We start from the raw sequence: 6,142 nt of genomic DNA, 5'->3' as shown, positions 1-6,142 counted from the left end.
GTCAGGCCGCAATTGGCTTGTACAAAATATATAGCCAACATTACCCCCCGCACTAATATAACCCAAAACTGGGGAATATTAGTAGATCCATGCACTGTACATATTACCCATGATGGGAGACGTGCATGGCGATTAATTACTCAGAAAGTGTAACCGTCTGTATGCATGCTTATATTGAACTCCCTTGTACTGCTTGAACTTCATCTTCTACCACTTGGGCAAACAAAACGACTAATACACCTTCTATGGCTAACCAATCCTTCTCCATTATCAATCAAGCATATAAGGAGGCAATGAATGGCAATAGCCATTCTCAAAGAAACGTCCACTCATGCATTAGCTATAACTACCCACATTTATATGTACAAGTTTTTGAGGCTTTTGCAGCGTACCAACTTGTAGAACAACCATTTGAGGCTTTTACAGAACCCACATTCTTAGAACAAGAATTTGCTCGAATGGACCTTGCAAGTTCTTCTTCCTTCTCAAATATTTCCTTCGCTCCCAATGCCTGGGATGATTATCTTGGCTGGAATAACCGGTTACCTCAACCTCAACTAAAGGAATGATTTCGCCACAGGCTCGTCAAATTCAACGACCCCCTTTTGGTTCTTTTTCATTCCCGTAGTTCGGTGATATATCCCTTTGTACCATTCGATCGCCTTCGCTGTTGGGAGGAGAACCTACTTGCAACGTTGTATACTTCCTTCCTACCAACAAAAATAGTGCAGAAAACCCCCACGCCAACTGCAGCTTTGGGATTCAGTCCCGCATTCTTGGCCAAGAAAGCAAAATTTTGCACTTCTGACTGGCTAGAGTATGTAAATGACTCCCAATTTCCTCCTTCTTTTGGAGTGGACCCCTCTACACCCCATCTTCCTCAAAATCCTAACTGGATTGAGGAGTTGAAGCTTACTTTCTTCGAGGGTCAGCATTTCTCCTCCTACCAACCTCTGGTTCCCCCAACTGCATTTCAGTAGTTCAAGGCTCAAACCTTACTTGCAGCCTTCTCCCACCTATCCTTCAAAGTGCTTCGAGATGATGTCCCCCACAAGAACTTTTTATGGACTTGTGACAAAGTCTCGTGAGGTTGCTTTCTCAACTCCATAGCTCAAACAGAGCTCCATACCTTCTTGGACCAACTTCCCCTCTTGCTTAATTGGCATGAGAATTTCCTGGCCACCAGTAACTCATTGGATGAGATCTCCGCCGCCAGCATTCAAACTCAATACGAAGCAAAAACCATTCTTGAATAATTATAAGATTTCAAGAATCTAGCCTTAGCGTATTGGAATGATGTGGATATGGATGAGATGGAAAAGGGCCAAAAGGAAACTGAATTCGAGATGAAGGCCAAACAACTTTTCCACCAAATAAGGGAACATCAGCTGCAAAAACCATACTTAGATAGAATTGAAGATAGGTTAGAGAAAGAACACAAATTCATAGAACACTGTTGGACTAAGTTCTATGAGCTTGTAACTTTTTCTATCCCTTATTATTATGAAATTGAATATGTACTTCAATGAACTATCAATAAAGTGTGGGTTATGTTTGCTGCATATCTGTGACTTGATGGATTTCATAATTCCAATTTTATGATTTTGTGTTCGCTGAAATATTATGCCTTTAATTTCAAGACGTTATATTAACAAACACTAGCTTTCGAAGTAACTTACTCCATTCAAAATCAATATAAGTATCTTAGAAACATAACTCAAAGGAAACATCTTTAATGAAAAGACCAACACATGGCTCAAACCATTAAAAGTACTCAAATGTCCTTCGAAAGAAGCTTTTTATCAAGAAGGTCAACAAGCGGCTCATACTTAACCATTAAAGACACTCAAATATCCTTCGAAGGAAACTTCCTTGAGAGAAAAGACCAATAAGTGGTTTAGACTTAATGAGCTTAACCAAAACTGGCTTAAAGTAAATTATTAAGCACTTTGTCATATACTTTCTTGCTTTTAAAAGCAACAGATGTTCTTTGAAGGAAACTCTTTTAATAGAGAGACCCCACAAGTGAACTCCCTATGATAGAGAAAACCAAGAAATGGCTTATACTTAACCAAAACAGCCAAAATTGGTTTTTCAACGATGTACTTCCTTTTGAAACCAAGCTGAGCATTTTGAAGTACTTAATACAGACAATGAGATGTCCTTCGAAGGAAATTTTTCCATTTAAATTTCCATTAAATGTATTCTTATAACCTTCAAAATAGAAGTTGGAGCAAATAACCTTGACTACCGCTTCGAAGCATCTCTACACTCCTTTCAAGGCAATGAAAAGCCCTTCGAAGGAGTTCGCTTTGCTTTGAAGTTCTCCAAGTATAATTTCCGAACTTCAATACGTTAGATGGATCTTGAATTCCAAATGGGTCACATGGAACTCGAAAACCCTAGAACTTCCTGACCCGTTATGTTAAAATGGGCCCCTTTTGGACAAGAAGGTATAAAGCCCTAGCTTTTGCACTCTTGTCTACTTACTTGTCCAGTCTAACTCCCACTCTCACTCTTACTTGCTCTTGCTTCCTTCCTTAGCTTCTTAGCTCTCACCTCCTAACTTTAACCTTTCGCTTTGATTGATACCTCTTTAATGGCTGCTTCTTCTTCCAACATTCCAGTTGTAGAACGCTTATGCCTCTCATTGGCTCTGATGAGGTGCATCAATGATGAAATAGCCAAATATTAGGCACCAGAGGAGTAGAGTACCATTGATGGTCCCATCCTTATCCCTCGCCACCATGAACAGGGGGAGTACGTCCTTGGCCCCATTTTCAAGACCGTTCTTGCTACGCTTCCTGCCCTATACCCCCACTTGGAGGATCATCACCTTCTTTATGAAGGAAAGTTCAATTGGGGAGGCTGGAGGGCCAACCATCCTCACCGTTGTTGGCCCACACTAAGGATAGAATGGGAGGAGTGGTACGATAGAGTGGTACCTACTAGGGAGTGGGACTTACAAGAATTGCGCATTCTAGATGCTATCCCTCTTTCCAGGTTTGCAATCCTTTAAGACCCCTTTCTTATACCTATTGCACTCTATTTTTTGGAACCCTGCCTTTAATTTCTTTCAATTTAGATGTGAGATGATGGCCCCTACTGTTCCTGATATGTGCCACCTTTTAGGGCTCTCACCGATTGGTAACCCCTTTGGTTCTGATTATCCAGACCGTAACGTCTCTTTCTCTCTCCCTGCTGTGAACTTTTCTTATAGTGACTTCGTAACATCTGAAAATAAAAAGGAAGGTCTAGTGACTGACCAAGAGTTCTTTTCCTCCATTCTCTATTGGCTATGTAAATTTCTTTTATGTACCTCTTTGCCGAGGATTATGCCAGAGTTTGTCCCTTTAGCCAAAACTTGGCTTCAAAGAAAAAGATAGCCTTAGACCCTTTTGTCCTGAGCCATGTCTATGGAGTCTGTTCCCAATTTTGTGAGAGGCCTTTAGATGTTAATCAAGGAAGCCTTTTTTGGGTGCTCCAACTCTAGTTGATTGCGTATTTCCCTGACTTCCACTCTCGGTGCTTAAGATTGTTGGTGAAAGAACCCACCACCTATGGAGAGAAATATGCCAAAATCTCCTTATATCCTTCCAGCTTTGCCTACTACTTCTCTTATTTCCATCAACTCCCAGTCTCTCATCGCCCTTCTTTCTTTCGCCCCTTCGAGGCTAACATAGGGCCAACATGGTAGAGGAATTTCTTAGCTGATTTAAGCTGTTATAGTCTTGCCCAAAAGAAGATATGGGCTTTAGTTTTGACTGCAAGGGAGATTTTTATTAGTACCTATAAACACCCCATTTTTGACCGTCCTCAAGACTTGGACGTCATCGTTTGAACACTCGATGATCATCCATGCTCATGTTCGTTTTGAGTTCTCAGAGGTTTCGGCCGCGCGCCTTGCCTCAAGATCTCTCAACTTGTCTGTTTTGTGCTTGGTTGTGGACCAAACACTTGTTCTTTGCTTCTGAGGGGAGAGGGTGGCTTGTTAGCCATTTCCTCAACCCATCGGCCAAGGCTTGAAGCCATCGGCCTTGTTTTATTGCCATCGGCCAAAAGTGTTGGCCGATCAGCCATATTTTGTGGCCGAACCCTGTTAATCTGCTTTATACAGATATTTTGTGCCAGCTGGCTTAGCTGGCACGCATAATTCACCCCCTCCATACACGTGCATGGAGGGATTTGCCTCTTACTTAGCTTCTCCAGGAAGCTTTCAATTTGGATTTCTATAAGAGGGGAGGCCCTCCTCCCTTCTCAAGGGTTCCAAAAATCTGAGATAGAAGATATATATCTATCTATCTCTATAGCTCCCTCTCTCTATATATTTGTGCTCAAAAGGGTGTTTTGTTCACACTATTGCACACAAACACCTAGCAATACACCATCCTTTGGTTGCTGAGATCCTAGAGAGTTAATTTTAGAGTTCTTGGAGTGGTTTAAGCTTGGAAAAGGTGCTGGAGCCTTGTTCTTGAAGGCGTTCTTCAAGGGGGAGCATTCTTGCTTTAGATATCCCATTCTTTCTTAAGCTTTTAGACCTTCTTGCTTATTGTTTTAAGCTTAACTCTAAACTACGATAGTTCTATTTTTGTATGTTTTAGATCTTTGATTAAGGTCATTTTTGTGTTTGGGGTTGTTTGCCCCCTCTTAGGCCTTGTTTGGCCTTGTTCTTGTGCTTCTTTTTTAAGCTTTGAGATCACCTTGTTTTGGCCTTCTCACCACTGAAATCCAGAGGAATTTCAGTGGTGGGGATGCTGTTTTAAGGTCTCAAAAAGGAGAGGGTCATCTCCTCTTCTTGTTGTCTTGTATGCTAGTATAAATGGCTTATATTGGTAGCATGTTTGCTTAGCATGTTTTAGCTCCATTTCAGCAAGTATTTGGTGTTATTTTGTCATGCTTTGCCTTTGTTTTGAGTTGGTTTAGTTGGCTCTTACATGCTTCATGTACTTGTCTTGCAATCCTCTCATTTGCTTTAACATGCAGCTTGTGATTAGACTATCATTCTTGCATATTTCAGCTCAACTCCATGAAACTTTTAGCCATGATTTACCATGCTAAAGCTCTAATTTGCATTGTTTCGATCATATATGCCATGCTTTGTATAGCTACCATGCAATCTAGCTTGTTAGCTTTGAATGTCCAAGTCACTAGCATGCTTGACTTGGGCCATTTCAGTGATTTGGCATCACTTGTTATGTTATTTTAGTCCATATAGTATGCTCATATACTTGCTCTTATCACTCCTTTAATGCTTTAAAGAGTTGATGTTTTATGCTTCTTGAATGGATCATTGAGTATGCTTCTATACTTAGGTCATTTGGATGCCATCTAAATAGGTTCTTGAATGGATCATTGAGTATGCTTCCATGCTTAGGTCATTTGGAAGCCATCTAAATAGGTTTTTGGTCTTGTTTTACCATACCACAACTTTGTTTTATTGGTTTATGTCATGCCATGTTTCGTTTTGATAGGTGTAGTGTAACACCCCTTTTATAGCCTCGCATGCCTCACGCTTTTGGCATTGTGTTCTAGCTTGTGTTGGCTAGTTTCAAGCATATTTTTGGTCTTGTTTAGGTCCCCTTGGCCCTTTGGGGCTTGTCTTGCATAGCCATGGTTTGAGCCTCTTGGCTAGCCTTAAGCCTTGAGCCTTCTTGCATGTCATACTTGTGTAGTTTGGTTGGTTTGGCACCTTTCCTATGCATGATTTCAGAGCTTATAATGTATGTCAAATGTCCATATTTGTCTCCTTTTAAGTGTTCGTGAAAGTTGCCCTCTTATGCTTAGGTGGTAGGCTAATTGGCATGCATGTTTGTATGTACCTTTGTCTTCATTTCCATAGCATTTTGGCCAGTGATTTTAGGCATGGCTGAGGTCTACCCATCTTTAGTTTAAGTCCATTTTACCATGTTGTCACATGCTTGTCTCATTTTGTATGTTGTTGGATACTTGTCCACCTTTACATGCCTTGCATGTTTGCTTGTTCATGTTGCATTAGATTTGTATCATGCTTGAGTTGTTTGCATGCTTGCTTGCATGCTTAGGTTGCATTGTGTGTGTTCATTCCCTTGCCTCTTGATCAAGCATGATAGAGGTTGGGGCCCCTTACGTGTTTTGTGCATTTCATTTGATATTGAATTGCACA

Source organism: Camellia sinensis, unplaced genomic scaffold (assembly GCF_055761805.1).
Source record: "Camellia sinensis isolate YWXY unplaced genomic scaffold, ASM5576180v1 Unanchor4, whole genome shotgun sequence".
Taxonomy (NCBI): Eukaryota; Viridiplantae; Streptophyta; class Magnoliopsida; order Ericales; family Theaceae; genus Camellia; species Camellia sinensis.
The sequence above is the reverse complement of the archived record's forward strand: the minus strand, read 5'-3'. Positions refer to the sequence as shown.